Below are 17,748 nucleotides of genomic sequence, written 5' to 3' on the forward strand. Positions count from 1 at the left end.
TTTGCTCCCATGAGTATTTTGTGCACCTTTCTAAGAAGGACCAAAGTAACCATTTTGGTCTTCCTTCTTTTTGAGTTTCATGTAGTCTATGAGTTATATTTTGGGTATTCTGAGCTTTTGGGCTATTATCCACTTGTCAGTGAGTGCATACCATGTGTGTTCTTTTGTGATTGGGTTACCTCCCTCAGGATGATATTTTCTAGTTCCATCCATGTGCCTAAGAATTTCATGAATTCATTGTTTTTAATAGCTGAGTAGTACTCCATTGAGTAAATGTACCACATTTTCTGTATCCATTCCTCTGAAGAACCCAGATGTCCTTCAACAGAGGAATGGATTTTTTGAAGCTTTTAAAGTTTTCATTATAGAGGGCTTTTCCCTCCTTGGTTAGGCTAAATCCAAGGTATGTTATTGTGTGGAGAAAGTGCTGGCTAGTAGTGCAAATGAGATTGATTCCATATTTCTTCTTTAGTATGTTTGTCATTAATATATGTGAAGGAGACCAAGATTTGAATGTTAATTTTTAATTCTGCCACTTTGCTGAAATGTTTCTAAGAGTTCTCAGAGGAACACTTTAGGTTCTCTTATGGAGAGAACCTTATATTATCTTTGACTTTTCCCGTTTCTATTCATATATATTTTTATTTTTTTTCCTTGGGTCTAACTGTTCTAGCTAAGACTTCTAGTACTGAAGTGAATAAAGAGTGGATAATAAATGGAAACCCATGTCTTCCTCCTGTGCTCAGTGCGATTGCTTGGAGATGTTCTCATTTGGCACAACATTGGCTATGGTGAGATGTGTTCTCTCCTTTCCCAATTTCTTCAGGACCTTACCATGAAGCATGTTTGATTTCCTCAGATCCTTAGACTCTAGGAGGCTTGTCCACAGCCTGAGATTAAGTCTTCCCTCTGAGGACTCTTTATGTGCCCTGTTCCTAAAATCTACCTGATTCCCCTGTGGCAAACATTAGCTTAGAAACCAAGTCTGGCTGAATATCTAATAGCTTGCTATTTTCTTATAAAAGTACCATAATACACCATCCAGCCATGATGGGCTTTAGACCATAAAGAGACATATGGCGCACATGGTAGAAAATAGGATGTCAATTCCCAAAGAGGTCTCGACTCCAAACTTATTGTGGCTAACTATATAAAGCAGGTCTATTTGAACTCTGTTGTGATTGGTTTCCAAGAACAGTAAAGCATACAACATAATAGTCTTTGGGTGAACAGTTAACTCAGGCATTACAAAAAAAGTTCCTAGTAACAGCACATGACACAGTTTCCATGTAACAGTTATAACAGCATATGAGAAAGTTTGCTCATAATAGCATAAAATGAATGGCTAGACAGGCAGTAAATAACAACTTAGTTATTAACAGGCAGGCCATGATAACTAAGTATTTCCAGTACCTAGTCCACCAGCAGCTGTACTATTAAAGAAAATGTCACCAAAAGATTTTGGAAGGTGTGTGTTTTGTTTTGTTTTTTCAAGACAATGTTCCCTGTATAACATCCTTAGATGATCTTGAACTCACTTTGTAGACCAGGCTGACCTTGAACTCATCTGCATACCTCTGCCTCTGTAGGTCATGTTCTGGGACACAAACACATACATTTTTGTAAAGCTAGCTTCAGCCTGTGAAAGACAACATATGCTTTTTGTTTATGTGAGATCCAGATACTTTTCTCTGAATAACAAATTACAGTTACACTAATTTTTTTAAATGTCATGGTTTCATTTTTTCTTCACAAGTCCATAGATCCTTAGTGTATATATGTACCATAATTTCTTTGTCCATTCATCTGTATATAAATATCTACACTGAATTGATTTCATAGCAACCATCAACACAGCAGGATGTTATTAGCCATTTCATTTAGGCTCTTGATGACTGTCTCTACAGCTCATGAGCCCATTAATTGATTGAATGATTAAGGGTAGCTAAAGAGTCTCCCACATCCGTAAGACTACTCCTTCTGACCGTGAGCTGAGCTCTCCAATGGAATGAGCTACCATTCATGTCAATTATTAAAGTAAAACTCAAAACCTAAAAGTCAGTGTGCATGTCATAATATGACATTATTTGGAGAGACTGACAGAGCATTGAACTTGGTTAACTTCATTTCCAGACAACATCTTGATATCATACCTCAAGATAAGCTAAGACCATTGCACAACCTCCTTAATGCTGCTATTACAGGCTTGAATTTGTTCTTGAAGAACTAAAAACACTGTAAAGAAGAAAATAGTCAAAATTAAGGAGTGTGAGCAAAACCAAAATTTAAACTTAAAGCCAGGAGTAAGTGCTATTTAGTCCTGTACATTTGATTGAAGGGGGAAACGTCCATATTTATAATGTGGGGACAAATGCTAGGCCCTGCTGTCCCAATGGTTGTTCTTGCTGAACTAATTTGTTACCTTCCTGGTTCTTTCCTCCCTTAGGTACCATCGATATTTCCCAGGCATAGGTCAGACTTCCTCTTCTACACTACCTCCAAAGGAGGATCGTGATTTGTTCTCGAGCTTTGGCACAAACCTTAAGAATTTCAAGATGAAAACCAATATCCTGTCTCAGGAATTAATCGCTGTCATTGAATCATCCATAGAAGATGGAAACGTTCAGGAAACAGTTTCTGCCATCAGCAATTCTCTGAGTGACATCGAGAAAGGCCCAGTGAACATTGCAGTGATAGGGCAGTTTGGGGTTGGAAAGTCCAGTCTAATCAATGCTCTACCAGGAGTAAAAGCTGATGAAGAAGGTGCGGATGTTCCCACTGGGGTAATATGTACAACCACTGTGAGATCACCATACTCATATGCAAAGTTTCCCAATGTGACACTATGGGACATGCCTGGTATTGCATTTTGTGCATTTCATCCATATGAGTTTTTGAAGAAAATCAAATTTGAGGAGGACGACTTCTTCATTATTATCTCTTTTGGACACCTTAAATTTTGTGACACAATACTTGCCAAAGCCATTGTATAAAATAATAGGAGTTCCTCTTTTGTTCTAACTCATACAGATATTGATCTCCAGGTGGTAAAACTGTTTGGACCTAGGAGATTCAATAAAGAGAACACATTAAAGAAGATTTGAAATAACATTTCAAGTATACTGAAGTAAGTGACACACCAGGAGCCTCCAGTCTTCCTAGTCTCTAACTTTGATGTGTCTGACCTTGACTTCCCAAAGCTGGAAATCACCCTTCTGAGAGAGCTCCCAGCCTACAAACGCCATATGTTCATGCTCACTTGGCCAATTGTAACATATGCCACCATAGACCAGAAGAAGGATATGCTGAAACAAAAGATCTTGAAGGGATCCAGAATGCCAAGAGCATGGGCTACCATACCATTCAGAGGATTGACCCAAAATGACCTAGAGATGTTGGAACAGGCTTTGAGTGACTATAGATCTTCCTTTGGCCTGGATGAGACATCACAGGAAAATATAGCTGAGGATTTGAATGTGACACTAGAGGAACTCAAGGCAAAAATTAAGTCTCCACATTTGTTTTCAGATGGGCCAGACCCATTCTTAACAGATAAATTATTGAGCTACATTAAAACATTCTTACTTTTTAAAAGTTTTCCACTTGCAAAATTATTTCATTGACACAGTTTCGAGCGATGTTAAAATTATCCTCAGTAATGAAGAGCTTTTGACAGAGAAGGTGAGCTCATTCAACTCTAACGCCTCTCTATGTTGGGAGGAATTCTTGGGGAAAATTAGTGTTTCCACAGTTGTTCCAGAAAGCACCTGTCTAACTCACTTCGTTGAGATGTTTCAAAGCGACTCTGATGAATTTTGTGATATCCATTTTCTGCACCTGTTGACGTGCTGGGGTCTCTCTTGTTGAGACTGTTACATAATGCAATTCTGAGGCTTTTCATTGTAAATCATCTCATTACTGCGGTGTTTATTTGCTTTGTAGTTAAGAAATATTTCAGTTATACGAAATGCTACTTGGCAGTTTGCTTTTGATTCCTATACTTTGCGAACCCCATGTGTAAAATCTGATGAAGTTTTTTCATACCCATTTCCCTTTAAGAGCTTCAGGGTTTCCATCTCATATTAAGCTCTTTGGCCCATTTGGGGTTGGTTTTTGTATACGGTGAAGGGTGAGAGTCAAGGATGAGACTTGCCCGATGTCCAGTTTGACCAGTTCCATTCTTCAAACCATGTGCCCTTTGTGCACTGTGAGTATTTGGAAGCCTTGCTGAGATATTGATTGCTGTAGAAACATTCTGTTGGCTGCATGGTTATGGATATTCTGGCTCTGTTCTGCCTATCAGTTTGTTGGTCTATATCCCTGTCTTAACACCACTATTGAGCTATTTTTGTCACTTGGCTCTGTGATATGCCTTGAAATCAGGTATTTCAGTGACGGTTTTGATCGATATTGTTTTTGCTATTTGCAGTATTCTGTGTTCCCATGTGAGTTTTGTGATTCCACAGTCCAGTTCTATTCTAAATGGCATTGATGTTTTAGTTGAGATTGCGTTGAGTCTGTAGATCACTTTGTGAAGTACAGATACTTTGACAACCTTAAGGTCGATAAAATATAAAGATGGGAATCTTAGCATATTTTGTTATCTCCTTTGAGATTTCTTTCATCACTGCTTTGGAGCATCTCACTTTCTTGGTTACTTATTTGTCAGAGACCAGGACCCCTAACAGGGACCCCTGCCAGCCTTCCCCCTCGCCTGGAAACCGAAGCCTTGTCACCCACCTACATCCTGTTCAGTTGAATACCTTGACTATGCCTCATCCTGCTGAAAGCTGATGCACAAAGAGATAGCTACTTCTGAGAAAAGCCCCTAACCACAAAATGTTCTAGGGCACAGGCCAAGAAGAAGCTGTACCTTTCCATGACCCCACCTGCCTTCCCCCTCCCCTAACCCGAGCTTGTTATAAAAAGCTTGCCTTTTTTAAAATACACGGCTCTTGACAAGCAACCGTTTGCTTGGGTCCTTCCTTTCTCTCGCCCGTTTCTCTTCCAGGTTTTGGTTCCCCTCGCCCCCACGAATAACCGAGACCCGCAGGTCGGGACACTTATTGAAACTTGATTACTTCCTTCCTTGCTTGTTTTCTACCTTCCTTTCTTTCTACCTTCAGAGAACAGAGTACTGAGATAAGTACTCTGCCTGCTTATCTGGTATGTGTGTGTTGTGTCTATTGTAAAATATTTAGGATTTTTTTCTAAATCTGACATTTGTGAATTTCTCATGCAAATCTTATGTTTTCATTTTAATTTCACTCACCAGTACTTTCTTGGATATCATTGAGGTTTATTATATTTCATTACGTTTTTGGTGCAAGTACAAAACAGTGAGTTTCACTATGGTATTTCCATGTATGTATGCCATTAACATTATAATTCATTCTTATCTGTTCTCATTCTTTTGTTTGCATACTGCCCTCTGCCATGCTCCCCCATACCTAGCAAGTTCCCATTTACCCTCAAGAGTCCCTGCTTCATGTTCTTGTCACACATACTCTGTTCATCAGATACATTTCCTCCTACAACGTTTCTCACCTCTCATGTGATTGAGATTTTTTCATTATTTGTGAAGTATTTAACAGGAATTTAATCTACTACAATTTCTTTGTTATCTTTTTAAATATTCATTCATAGATTTATTTTATATATATAAGTCTTCATGTACACTCAAAGCAGAGAATCACATCTCATTACTGATGGCTGTGAGCCACCATATGGTTGCTGGGAATTGAACTCAGGACCTCTGGAAGAGCAGCCAGTCCTCTCAACTTTCCAGCCCTCCTCAGAATCTTTTATTAGATATTTATGATCCTTTGTGCTCATTGTTGACTTGGCTATTTGAATAGTTATAGTGTTCTGTGTAGCAATTTGTGCTTCTCAATGGAAATATCTACCACTTACATAGGATGTCCTTATTAAGAAAATTCTCCAGAAAAATGCATCTAAGGAGGTTGGGTTGTTATATAATATTAGGTTTATTTACAGCTGGCCATCACAGTGTAGATGCCCTATCACTATTCTGGTGGCATCTAGTGAGTTTTGGCTCAGTCTATACCATGTCAGAATTGTTGAGAACCATTGTTTCAGATGGTCATACAAGACTGGGATGAGCATACACTGCAAGCAGCTGTGACATAAATAGTAGGATATAAACGATGCACTGTATGTGAATTTAAGTTCATTTCTATAGCTACAGTTACCAGGAGTTCTTAAATAATGCTTCTACTAGTAACTCAATTGTTGACATCCCAGCACCAGAGATGCAGAAATAGGTAGACCTCTGGAACTCATACTATACACATGTGGGCCTGCACACATGCATGTAGCATCCCATAGGAGTTCTCAAATACTTACCCTGGGAATTGTGATATTTTAATACATTATTGCTACTGACAGCAGGATGTAAACTGATGTCCTCCTTTCCCTTTCTTTCACTGGTGACATGGCCTCCAACAAGATGATTGGCTGACTCAAGAATAGAATTCTGTGTACCTAGAGGTTCTGTATTGAAATCTTTATACCACATTATTTTTTTATTTTATTAAATCAAATCGTAATTTTTACACACAGGGGTTATAAGCACAAAAAGGCAGGATGTGGGGAAGGGGATGACACTGGAGCGTTGGTATTCAGGGGGAGTACAGATATCTTTCAGAACAGGGTATGGGCTGGGTGAAGGTTCAGGGGACAGGTCACTATGACTCTGCCTATGATTCACTTGTCCTTATCTAAGTTGGTATTATCTGCCAAGGCTACCTATTTACAAGGTCTATGACTACTCAGGCTGGTAAATTTCCACAAAAGCTGACTGTTTACAATAGCTTATAGCCATCTGTCACAATGTTTTTCCACAGAGACCCAAGACTTGGTGTTAGTATAGATGTATGACAGGCCTATTGCTGATTTTAGGCCTATGGCTGATCATAGGCCTTCGGTGTATAAGCAGGGCTGCCCCTGATATCTCCTCCCTTCTTTAAGTATAGAAGGGCTGTGGTAATTCTAATCTTGCGAAGGCGGGGATAGAGGCCTGACCTCCGGTAATTAAAGGGGACTTTGTAATTGTTCCTTCACACCACATTATTAACACCAGAGTATCAGCGCTAAGTGAAACCAATCTCTCATGACTTCCTGCATTTACCCTGTGTTCCAACTCTAATTCCAAAATCCTTTGTGTGTCTGGTTTTCCACAATTCATGAAATATAGTTTTAATGTCCAAAGATTATAGTAAACCAGTAGTATCAAACAAAAAAATGTAAGTGGCCTAAAGTCCAAAATATGTAACATAAGGACGTATATGTAATATGTGGATTACTGTATGAAACACATCTGAGTGTTATCTTGTTTCATCAGCCTTAAGACGTTATGATTCCTCAGAGAAGGGCTTTGATTGGAATACTTTCTTATTCAGGTTTCTCAACTTTTCAATAAGTCATTTTCTTTTTTTAGTGGCTTCTTTAACATCTCTTCATATTTCTTTCTTCTTTCCACTGTATCCATTTAGGATTTTCATTTTTGTGGGTTGTTTCTTTGAGGTTTGTGGACTGAACACTAGAAACCAGGGACACAAAGGAAATAACATGGGAAATTGCTTACAATGAGGTGATCTCCTTCCTCCCCTGCTGAGAAATACAAACTAACAGGGATACATATCTCCTTCAAATAAATCTTTTTAACATCTAGTTTTTAAGGTTCAAACAAGCACACATTGCACGTTATGAATTTGCCCTCAGTTCTTTTGTCCCCCAGACAGATTCACTTCCACTTTCATGTCATATCTACAACATAATTTATGTATCTATAAAATCTAAGCTCTGTGAATGAGAAATTGTATTTGTCTTCTAATGCTAGCTTTATTGCTTTAATATGACTACCTATAGTTACATCCACTTTTCTCTGAAGGACATAATTTCAATCTTCTTTATGGCTAAAAAGACGTTGATTACACATATATAGTAATGTATCCAACCCTCTGGTGGACATGTCAAGAACCTTTTATATTCCCCACCTCATGACCCTTCTCCCTAAATTCACAGACTATACAGGAGAAAGAAACTAGAATGGCTGTGCTTAGGGGTCAGAGGTCATGAGGCCTAGGAAGCAATGCCCTAAGCACTCATAAGAGACAGGGAGCCTTTCCATGAGATATGTTGCTTGAGGTTTTCATATCTTGATCTGTGACCTTATGGATTTTACAGTCTATGGGTATTAATTGTAATAGGAGTAAACAGAATGCAGAGCCAACTTAAAATAAGAAGTAAACACTGGTGTAGGAAACCACATGGAATAAGTTGGTCATGAATGGGACAACAAAGGAGGTAAAGCACAGACGGTAAGGGGTGAATGAGGGCATGTGATATGCAGAACAGAGATAGAGCCAGCATCGAGGAGCAGAAAGGAAGGTGTTCTGCTTATAATGGTATCAGCAGCTGAGGTCCTTCTATACCATAAGAACAAACTCCTAGCCTTTGCCCTTCTGTACTAATAATTACAGTGTCTTTTTTTTTTCTTCTCTATTCGGCAACCTCCGTGGTACACACCTACATGCAAGCCTTTCCTCTAGCAACCTCTCCTCTAACTGCTCAACTTTTGGTGTTTAGCTTTGAAATTTTTTTTTTAATTTTCAAGATAAAAAGCAAAATCCTCTCTGAGGAAACCATCACCTTGATTGAATCCCATCTGGAGAATAAGAACTTTCAGGGAGCACTGTCTGAAATTAGTCATGCTCTGAGAAACATTGACAAAGCCCCACTCAACATTGCTGTGGCTGGAGAAACAGGGACAGGGAAATCCAGCTTTATCAATGCCCTGAGGGGAGTGAAAGAAGAAGAAGAAGGTGCAGCCCCCACAGGAGTGGTAGAGACAACCATGAAGAGAACTCCATACCCACACCCAAAGCTTGACATGACAATATGGGACCTGCCTGGCATTGGGTCCACTAACTTCCCACCACAAAACTACCTAACAGAAATGAAGTTTAGTGAGTATGACTTCTTCATTATAATCTCGGCTGCACGCTTCAAAGAAATTGATGCACATCTGGCCAAAGCCATTGCAAAGGTGAACACAAAGTTCTGCTTTGTCAGAACCAAGGTCGATCAAGATGTCAGTAATGAACAGAGGAGTAAATCTAAGTCTTTCAATAGAGACAATGTTTCAGGCACTGGAAACCTCGGGAAAATTTCTTCTAATATCTTCTTGGTTACCACAGTAGCTGTTTTCTGCTTGGTGGGGAAAGCCCCAACCCATCTAGAGATAGTATTTACAAATGCTAGAGGGTATACATATTTTCCTGGCTTACCTTCTGCAAAATTGGCCTCCCAATATACTCTAGGCTGTTCTCCCCTAGGTATTTTTTCCTGTTTACTCTTGGCCTCATAAGCATTTGCTTGCTGGCGTACCTCACACTGTTCTACTATCTCTCTGGCCCAAAATCTGAGGTCCATTATACATCTTAGATCCCTTGACTGCTTGGATGCACTTACCTCTCAAATGAGTCTATCTGTGCATTTGGCCTAGTAAGTTTTTTGCTTGCTTTCTAGGGAGTATAGTTCTCCCTTCTTGTGTGCGACATTGCCCTTTTTTCTCTAGGTAGTAGTTGATAGGGTGGCTAGCAATCTGAATCCTTTATTCTTCTGTGTGTTTTAAGTGAGGCCATCTCTTAATCAAATCCAACTCCCTAGTGGGTGTCTCTTGCAGGCCCATAACTGGGATAGACTCCTGCATAGCCACTTCTCGAGCCATTTGATCTGTCTGGTTATTGCATCAGGCCACTGAGTCTCCTCCTTTCTGGTGTCCTGGGCAACAAATAGTTGCTGGTTTAATCAGGGCATCCAAGAGATACAAGATTTCTTTGGATGTGAGCAGACCCAGAGAGGTTGTTTGAAGGTAGCTCTTTTAAGAAGCCCTGGCTGTGTAGAAAAACCAGCTCTTCAACTGTAGCCTCAGTGCATAAAGGTGGACTCCGTTTCCTAGCCAAGCAAGAGGCTCTCTCCCTGAAAGGGAGAGCAAGGGAGGCCTGTGAGCTAACCCAGCTTTTGGAGCTGCTCTCTCAGGATAAAAGCCTACCTGAGAGGGCTCATGTTAGCCAGGCACCTTGTGGCCTGATGACCCAACACCTGTGGGCCCAACAACTTCCCTGAGTTGGGGAATGGTCTAGATCCAGTGAGGCAGCTCCCAGTTACATGTAGAAAACAGAAGCACCTCTTCTCTGAGAGAGAAATGACAGGGGCCAGGCTAGTCACAGTACAGGAAGAAGAAGCCAGACAGATGGAGAGCAGAATTTCTGATAATGTCAAAAAAAAAATGTTTCAAGTTTCCCCTAATAAATAGAGCAGGAACTGTCTAAGCTTCTATGCCCTGCCATTGGATCCCTACATTCCCTCTATCTGGACTGCCTGCATGGGCTTCAGCAGGAGGGAATGTGCCTAGCTCTGTTGGGACTAGATGTTTCAGGGTGTGTGGTACCTAAGGAGGGCTCCTCTTCTTTGAGGAGAAAAGGAGGGGACTTTGGGAGGAGGAATTTTTAAGGGTGGGAATGGGAAGAGAAGAGGGAGAGTGTGGGATAAGGGTGTAAAGTGAATAAAAAATAAATACACTACAGTGTTTGAAGTTACACTTTAGGGATTAAGAAGAAGAAAGATTGAATGTAAAACACCATAAATAGATGATATAAATAGTTTGAGTTTTATAAAATGAAGTCCTTTAAGAGAGAATTAAATAAATTGAAAGGAATAAGCCTTATGCAAATGGAAAAGAATCTAGAAAAAATAAATACAGAAAAAAAATACTAACTTTAGAAAATGTTAAGAGCAATATTAAAAGCAATTCCCCAGAGGAAAGAATTTAGAGAAAATTAAATACAAAAATTAAGTATAGAAATCATTCCAAGAGAAATAAATGAATACACATAGAAGAAAATGTCTCCCAAAAAAAGAAAAAAACATTTCTAGAGAAAGGAGAGAGAAAACACAAGATGGAGTCTGAAAAAAAGAAAGAGAAAGAAAAATATGATAGAATCTTTTAAAGGGGAGATAGGAAAAATATTAAGATGAAGTCTCCATAGAAATGAAAGAAAAGTAAAATTCTCAGAAGGAAACAGAAATAAAAATGCATTAGAATCTCCAAAAGAAAGGAACAATAAAGAAAAATAAAATAGGATCTTCAGAAAAAGGAAAGAGAAATACAGAAAAAAATGAAGTCTCCAAAGAAAGAGGAAAATTAGAGAGATTTAAAAAATTTTTTTCAATGATAAAAATGTAATGTTCTACAGAGGAGAACATTTGGTCCCCATATAGTTTTGCTTTGACTGTCAACAAAAAAATACTTATATATTCAATACTAATTACAACTTTATATATGCTCTTTAAGAGATATCAAAATAAAATAGACTTAGATATGAAAAAAGAAAAAGACTAAAAGATTACAGGCCATAGAACAGAGGTTGGAGGATTCTAAAAATCAAAATAACCTTCAAAAAATTCAATGAGGAACCTACAATAAAAACACAAAAGTAGTTCCAGATGAAAAAAATCCATAAAGCTTAAAGATTAGAATGGTAACCAACCAATACAGATACAATATTTTGAATTAACCATCCTGATTATATGTAATGATGCTATCTCAGAATAATGTCAAAAAATAGCATATGTGTTCCAATTTGTAGAATTTGAAAATATAAAATATGGATATACATGGAAACACCATACTATTGATAAATAATCAGATTTTCAGTGAACTTCTAATGAAAAGGATGATTCTGAGATCATAAATTTATTAGAGATGATGGCATTCTTGGAGATTCCTTTACAGATTGAAGGTGAAAGTGCTTCAGCAAATGTATCCATTAGAATACAACAATTTTTTAGACATTATGACATAAAACATGTTCCAAGCACACCTTACAATCCTACAAGACAAACAATTATGGAGAGATTTAACAAGACTTTAAAGAAAATGCTCATAGAACAAAAGGGAAATATAAGATCTACCAATATAGATTGAAAAGTACTTTATTGACTTTAAATTTTTAAATGTCAATGAGACAGATTACACAGCTATGAAAATGCACTGGATTTTGGAAGGGACTTGTAGGCTTAGATTTTTGAAAACCTATTTTAATAAAGGTCTCTAAACACTTCACCCTTCCTCATAGCCCACTGAACAAAGGTAGGGGGGAAGATGGCCAATAGGATGAGAGAGTGGTAGACCTGATTAAAAGTAGTTCTTTGAGGCGATTCCAATCTTCATTGTCAGCAGTTGAGTCCACTAGCAAAACACCAACATGAATCAGCACTGGCAACCTAGTCCATGAGTCAGTAGTAGTGGCTCCATCCACAAGAAACCACGAGACTCCCACACCTACATTATGTCCTGAAGATGAATGTGAGCATGTGGAGAAATGTGCCCTCCCACACTCCTAAAATACACACCCTGACTCTGTGTAGAAAACACTCAGTGCCCAACATTAGGTCAGACTTCAATCTGCTTCTGTGTGCTTCAGTACTTCACAGAGGAAAGCTGTTGCTGGCATCTTGCAGAAAGAAGTTGTCAGCAGCTGGCATGGGCTGTGAAGGGAAGCTAGCCATCTCAAGGTGGCAAACATGGTGCTGGCAGGCCTTGCCCTTCTCCTTCATTCCCTCTGCCTTGCTAAAAACAAACAAACAAAAAACCCCATTAAATTGTATTCCTAGAGCTAGCCACCAAGATCCATCCTGTTTATTTGACCACTTACTCTTCCTAAGGTCACCTACCAATGCCTAGTTATCAAAGAATTGACATCCAGCAATCAAAAACCCCTTTTGGCGCCCCCTAATTAATATGCCCAAATAAAATTAAACATTCCAACACAGGGTTTACCTGTTTGCCTTTATAAACTGCCCTTTGCCTATGAGCCACACGTGCCTCCTCTCTATGCAGAGGCAGACCTTTGTCCCCCTCAGGGACAAATACCTTTCCCCATCTCCCTTGTTCCCTTCCCCCTCCTCCCTCCATCTAGTCTCCTGTGTCTGTATTTTATTCCCTGCCCTTTGACCCTATGGGACAAATGAATCTCTTTTGTGCTGAGGTCTTGGTATTGGGGGTTCTGAGCCAATGCCCTTTCAGCCTGTCCTTAATGAAGTCTGTCTCTGAGGATGAGAGCCCGCTGGTCCTAGTTACAGGTAAGTGCATTACAAGTACACATCACTGCCCACTGATAACAATACATTTCTGCCTACTCAGGCTGTAACATCTTCCTAGTACCCTTGCCCCCTAATTCTGGTTTATTTAGTCCATTGACAGGTTAGATTGGCTTCAGAAGGAGAACCTGTGGGAAAGGGGCTGATGTCTCCAGGCTGTGTCTCTGACATTCTGGAGACAAAGTCATCCCTTCCCCCAGCACACACATCCTGTCACATTGTAAGTCTTGTCTAAGCCCAGAATATAACTCCTCCTTGGTTTCATCGTGAGAGTCACAACACAATTCTAGGAGCTGAAGAACTGGGGTACAGCAGCTGACATCATCATACCTTCAGTACTGAGTCCTGTTTCTGAGAGGAGAGAAGCCACCTTTGCCTCTGGATAGATATCAGGGAAGCTTATACTTTAGAGCCTTGATGTCACAGTGAGTTGAGACCAGGAAAGAGGGAGTCAGAGTTGCACAGGAAAACAGAGTCTGTGAAAAACCAAATCTGCTCACCTCAGAGCTAGGACACCCCCATTTCGAAGAAAAGAACACCAGGGTCTGTACTTTTCTTACAAAGGAAATCCTGGGAGACCATCATCCTGGGGCACTATATGCGGCACATATATGTGTGTAGATGAGTTTCTATTTGTGTTTTCCTATGTATTTGCCCAGGGGTCAGTCTGCATGTATGTGTGCTTGTGTGTAACTGATGACCCATTACTTGTAGCTACACATTAGCCTCTACAGTTAACAGTCAGGTATGAAGACCGTGAGTTCAGCAGGTTCTTAGGCCATGGAAATGTTGTGGTAAATGACTAACGACCAAATCCCTGTGAGGACAAGAGTGTTGAGCACAGGACTGAAAGGACAACGTGGAGAAGACAGGTTCAGCAAATAAGTGCAGCTGCCCAATGAAGTAAGAACACTCCAGAGCAGGGTATCTGCATGCATGGGTGAGGCTTGGGAACCAATGCTCAGAACTGAGAGAAAAGGAAAATGTCAGCTCTGCTGAGGATTTGTGAGCTAGAGATGATGAAAGTCTCAGGGGAGGCCGGAGGTCTGAAGAAAGAATATCCAAGATAAGCACTCACAGTTCTTAAAAATGGAACAGAAATATCTGAACACACACACTTTCCAGCCTTCACTCTCTTCTCTGATCTCCCTTCCACACTCAGGCCCAGGAATCTTAAAGGTTTGCCCCATGTTGGAATCCAGTATCCAACTGTGTTTGTCCTTTAATTCCTCCACCCAGCACTGAGCTCAGCAGAGCCTGTCATAAATCACAACTCCCACTTCCTGTTTATCCTCCTAACAGCAGGAAGTGGTACAGACTTCAAAACCTGGCTTCTGAAAGCCCAGGGAAGCTTGAAGTGGCAAACTGTCACTGCCTTCTAACTAAGATGTCACAGTGGAGTATTATGAAAGATGTTTCATTTTATGTGTATTGATCTCAGTAATTTATGACATAATGAAAATACTTACGAATAATGTTACCACAATTGATTTTTTTAAAAAAAGAAAGATAAAAGTGTCCAGAGTCATTGCTCAGTACAGGAAGGTGTCACAATTACAACTCTGTTAGGCAGTGGATGCTGGGGCCTGAGGCCACCCTCACCACTTGATAGATGAACTGGGAGAAGTCAGACAAGGGGACTTCAGAGGAAAGTGCTTGCATTCTGTCTAAACTGCACCCCCACAGTTACCTGACTGCAGCCAGGTTTGCTCCTCCCCACAGTTACCTGGGAACAGCCAGGTAACTCCATCTTTTGCTCTCCTGCCCTCTTGTTCTCTTGGGCTTTTCCCTTTCCCTCTCACCTTCCCTTTTCCATTTTCCATTCCCCCTTTCTCCATGTGCTCATGGCCGGCCTCTACTTCTCTGCTGTCTGTCTGCCTCTCTCTGCCTCTACTACCCTCTTAACTCCCCTCCCCATGGCCTGAATAAACTCTATTCTATACTATATCCTCCTGTAACTGGTGCCTCAGGGAGATGGATGCCTCGGCGTGAGCCCAATGACACATCACCTTCCCCCATACCTCACCACACACCTATAGAACATATCTCTTTATGTAGGACTGAAAGCAGGACTAAAAACGAGCACCTTGGATTCTTGAGCAACAGAGAAATCTGAAGGCATTCCCTAGATATCTGGAAACATGTGGACCATGTTGGTGCAGGGCATGACAGGTTTTGGGGAACAAGGGATGGTACAAAGGAAAATGTTTGCCAGTGAAGTGGCAATGAACTTGAGACAATGGTATAAATTATGTCCAAAGACAAGTGGGTATAAAGGGACAAATTTTATCCTGGGTGGTCACAACACACACATGTCTGCTCACCCCAGATAGGGAGCCCACCACAGACCAAGGTACAGATACCACCAAAGTCCAACTTGTTGAGCCAATGGCTTTTATTGGGATTTCTAACAGCAGCAGGAAATACTCAGACAGCTGCATCACCAAGGCCCACGCCTGCATGAGTGACAGCTCAGGAAAGCTGGGAACCTGGAGCAGCTTAGCAGATCAGAGAGTGTCCTTTACAAGTGATTCTGGTCTAACCCTCTTCCAGGCAGCTTGCTGGGTTTCTGCTTCTCCCAGGAAGCTGGTCTGGATGCAGAGTCTTCTGTGCAGTTCAGCTTCATTAGTCTGAGAGGGACTCTCAGCTTTTATTGCTTACCCTGGCAGGGAAGGTTCTAATTAAAGTAGTCAGTTTCAGTACTTCTGGTTCTGTCTGCCCATGCCCAAGACCTCATAGTGTGTGTGTGTGTGTGTGTGTGTGTGTGTGTGTGTGTGTGTGTGTTTGTGTGTGTGTGCAGCATCCTCTCTCTCTCTCTCTCTCTCTCTCTCTCTCTCTCTCTCTCTCTCTTTCTCTCTCATTATCCAACCTTTTCCTCTTTACTCACCTTCCTAGTAAGATCCTGCCAGTCGAGCTGCCCTGAACCTCTGAGAGCACCGTGGCTCATATTTCTGCCCCATGCACTGCATTTTGCTGAGAAGCTTTCCTCTATCTTCACTGGGAGGACTGGTCTCTGATCCCAGGCAGAAGTCCTCTCTCTAGTAAAATGACTCCAAGGGTACATTACATTGGAAGCCACCCTCGACAACCCTATTCCTGGCCTCACCAGGCACAGACTTCCTAGCCACAGAGGCACAGACTTCCTAGCCACAGAGGCACAGACTATAGAGACAGGAGGCTAATCCAGTGCTCTTCCCTGCTCCAGCATTTTTCTATGTGGTACTATGGGTCTGTGGTCATCCAGTCACTAGTCTGACTCGAGTTTTGGTTTTTAATAAGTTAGAGGTATTTTATTAGAAAGGGGACTGACCAAGTCCAAACCAGAGAGAATTCTGTAAGTAAGGTCCCAGATGTTGTTAGCCAAAGAAAAAAATCAAAGTTATTATTTAAGTATCAAATTAACTCTAATCCTAACTGGGTGTGGGCAAGGCTTGATTCTATAACAGACCTCCAGCAGGGCCCTCAGCCCTCCAAGCAAGCAGTTCATACAACAGCAGAGCTTAGCAGTGAGTTTGTTTATTTGTGACCAATTACTTTGTAAGATTATCTGGGAGCAGTGAAACATTGTTGAACAATTAGAAATTTTTAAAGGTTAGCCCAACTGCACCAGGAAGTAGCCCATCCCACCAGCTAACAGAGTACATTCAAAGCAGAAGCAACTTCCTCGTGGCTTATACAAGCTAAAACTAGTTCTGTTTTTACAAAATCTAGCACAGTAAACAACACATTAATCATAATGTTCACAGTCATCATGGGTTTTTCTATGAGTGGCTAGAGAGAAAGGTAATCAACTGGTAAAGTAACTGTCTTTCAAGGAGAAAGTTATGAATTGGATACACAGAATCCACATAAAAGACAGGCATAGTGGAGTGAATTTGTAATTCCAGCACTGAGGAAGGAGGGAGGCAGATCCCTGAAGCTCGCTTGTCAGCCACCCTTGCCTAATTGGTGAAGTCCAGGCCAGTGAGTATGTCTGTCTCAAAATAAGGAAAATGATATCTGAGAAACAACAGCATCTACACACACACACATCCACCTATACATACAAGGAGAGAGAGAGAGAGAGGGAGGGAGAGGGAGAGGGAGAGGGAGAGGGAGAGGAGAGAAATATAAGAGAAATATGAGAGAAATATGAGAGAAAGAATGTCAACAGAATAAGGGCAGGGCAGGGTTACAGGAAGTGTCTGCAATCACTGAACAATGGGATCACTGAATCTGAAAATCAGTACTGCACAGCAATAGGCTCTCAGGAAGCCCTGGAGTTGGCCACTAGAGCCTAGCTCCACCTCCATCTCTGTGGAAGGATGTGAAACTTTTTCGGCTGACTGTGTAAACTACACAGGGAGGTCTCAGAATAGAAACCAAAACCGACCCTCGGTGCAGTACCTCCCCTCCCCCCCTTCCAGGAACAAGGCAGGTAAGATTCTGATCTAGAAACTGCAGAACCAAGAGCAAAGACTGTGTGGACCGAGATCTGGAAGGAAATCTGAAAACATCTGCTTTTACTTCCCAGCTGCTCTTCTCTACAAGCACCGAGACACCAACACTCTCCATCCCATC

General features: G+C 40.9%; 1 protein-coding gene and 1 pseudogene across 1 annotated transcript in view; both read left to right on the plus strand.

Moving 5' to 3' along the window:
* Positions 1-17,730, plus strand: part of LOC114629575 — a 70,436-nt gene extending 52,706 nt beyond the window's left edge. Inside the window, exon 6 of the transcript XR_003712695.1 lies at positions 17,702-17,730. The gene's annotated coding sequence lies outside the window, so the exon portion shown is untranslated. The remainder of the gene's footprint in view (positions 1-17,701) is intronic.
* On the plus strand, positions 444-3,867 carry LOC114629611 (annotated as a pseudogene).
* Positions 17,731-17,748: the final 18 nt, after the last annotated feature.

Source organism: Grammomys surdaster, unplaced genomic scaffold (assembly GCF_004785775.1).
Source record: "Grammomys surdaster isolate TR1022 unplaced genomic scaffold, NIH_TR_1.0 313, whole genome shotgun sequence".
Taxonomy (NCBI): Eukaryota; Metazoa; Chordata; class Mammalia; order Rodentia; family Muridae; genus Grammomys; species Grammomys surdaster.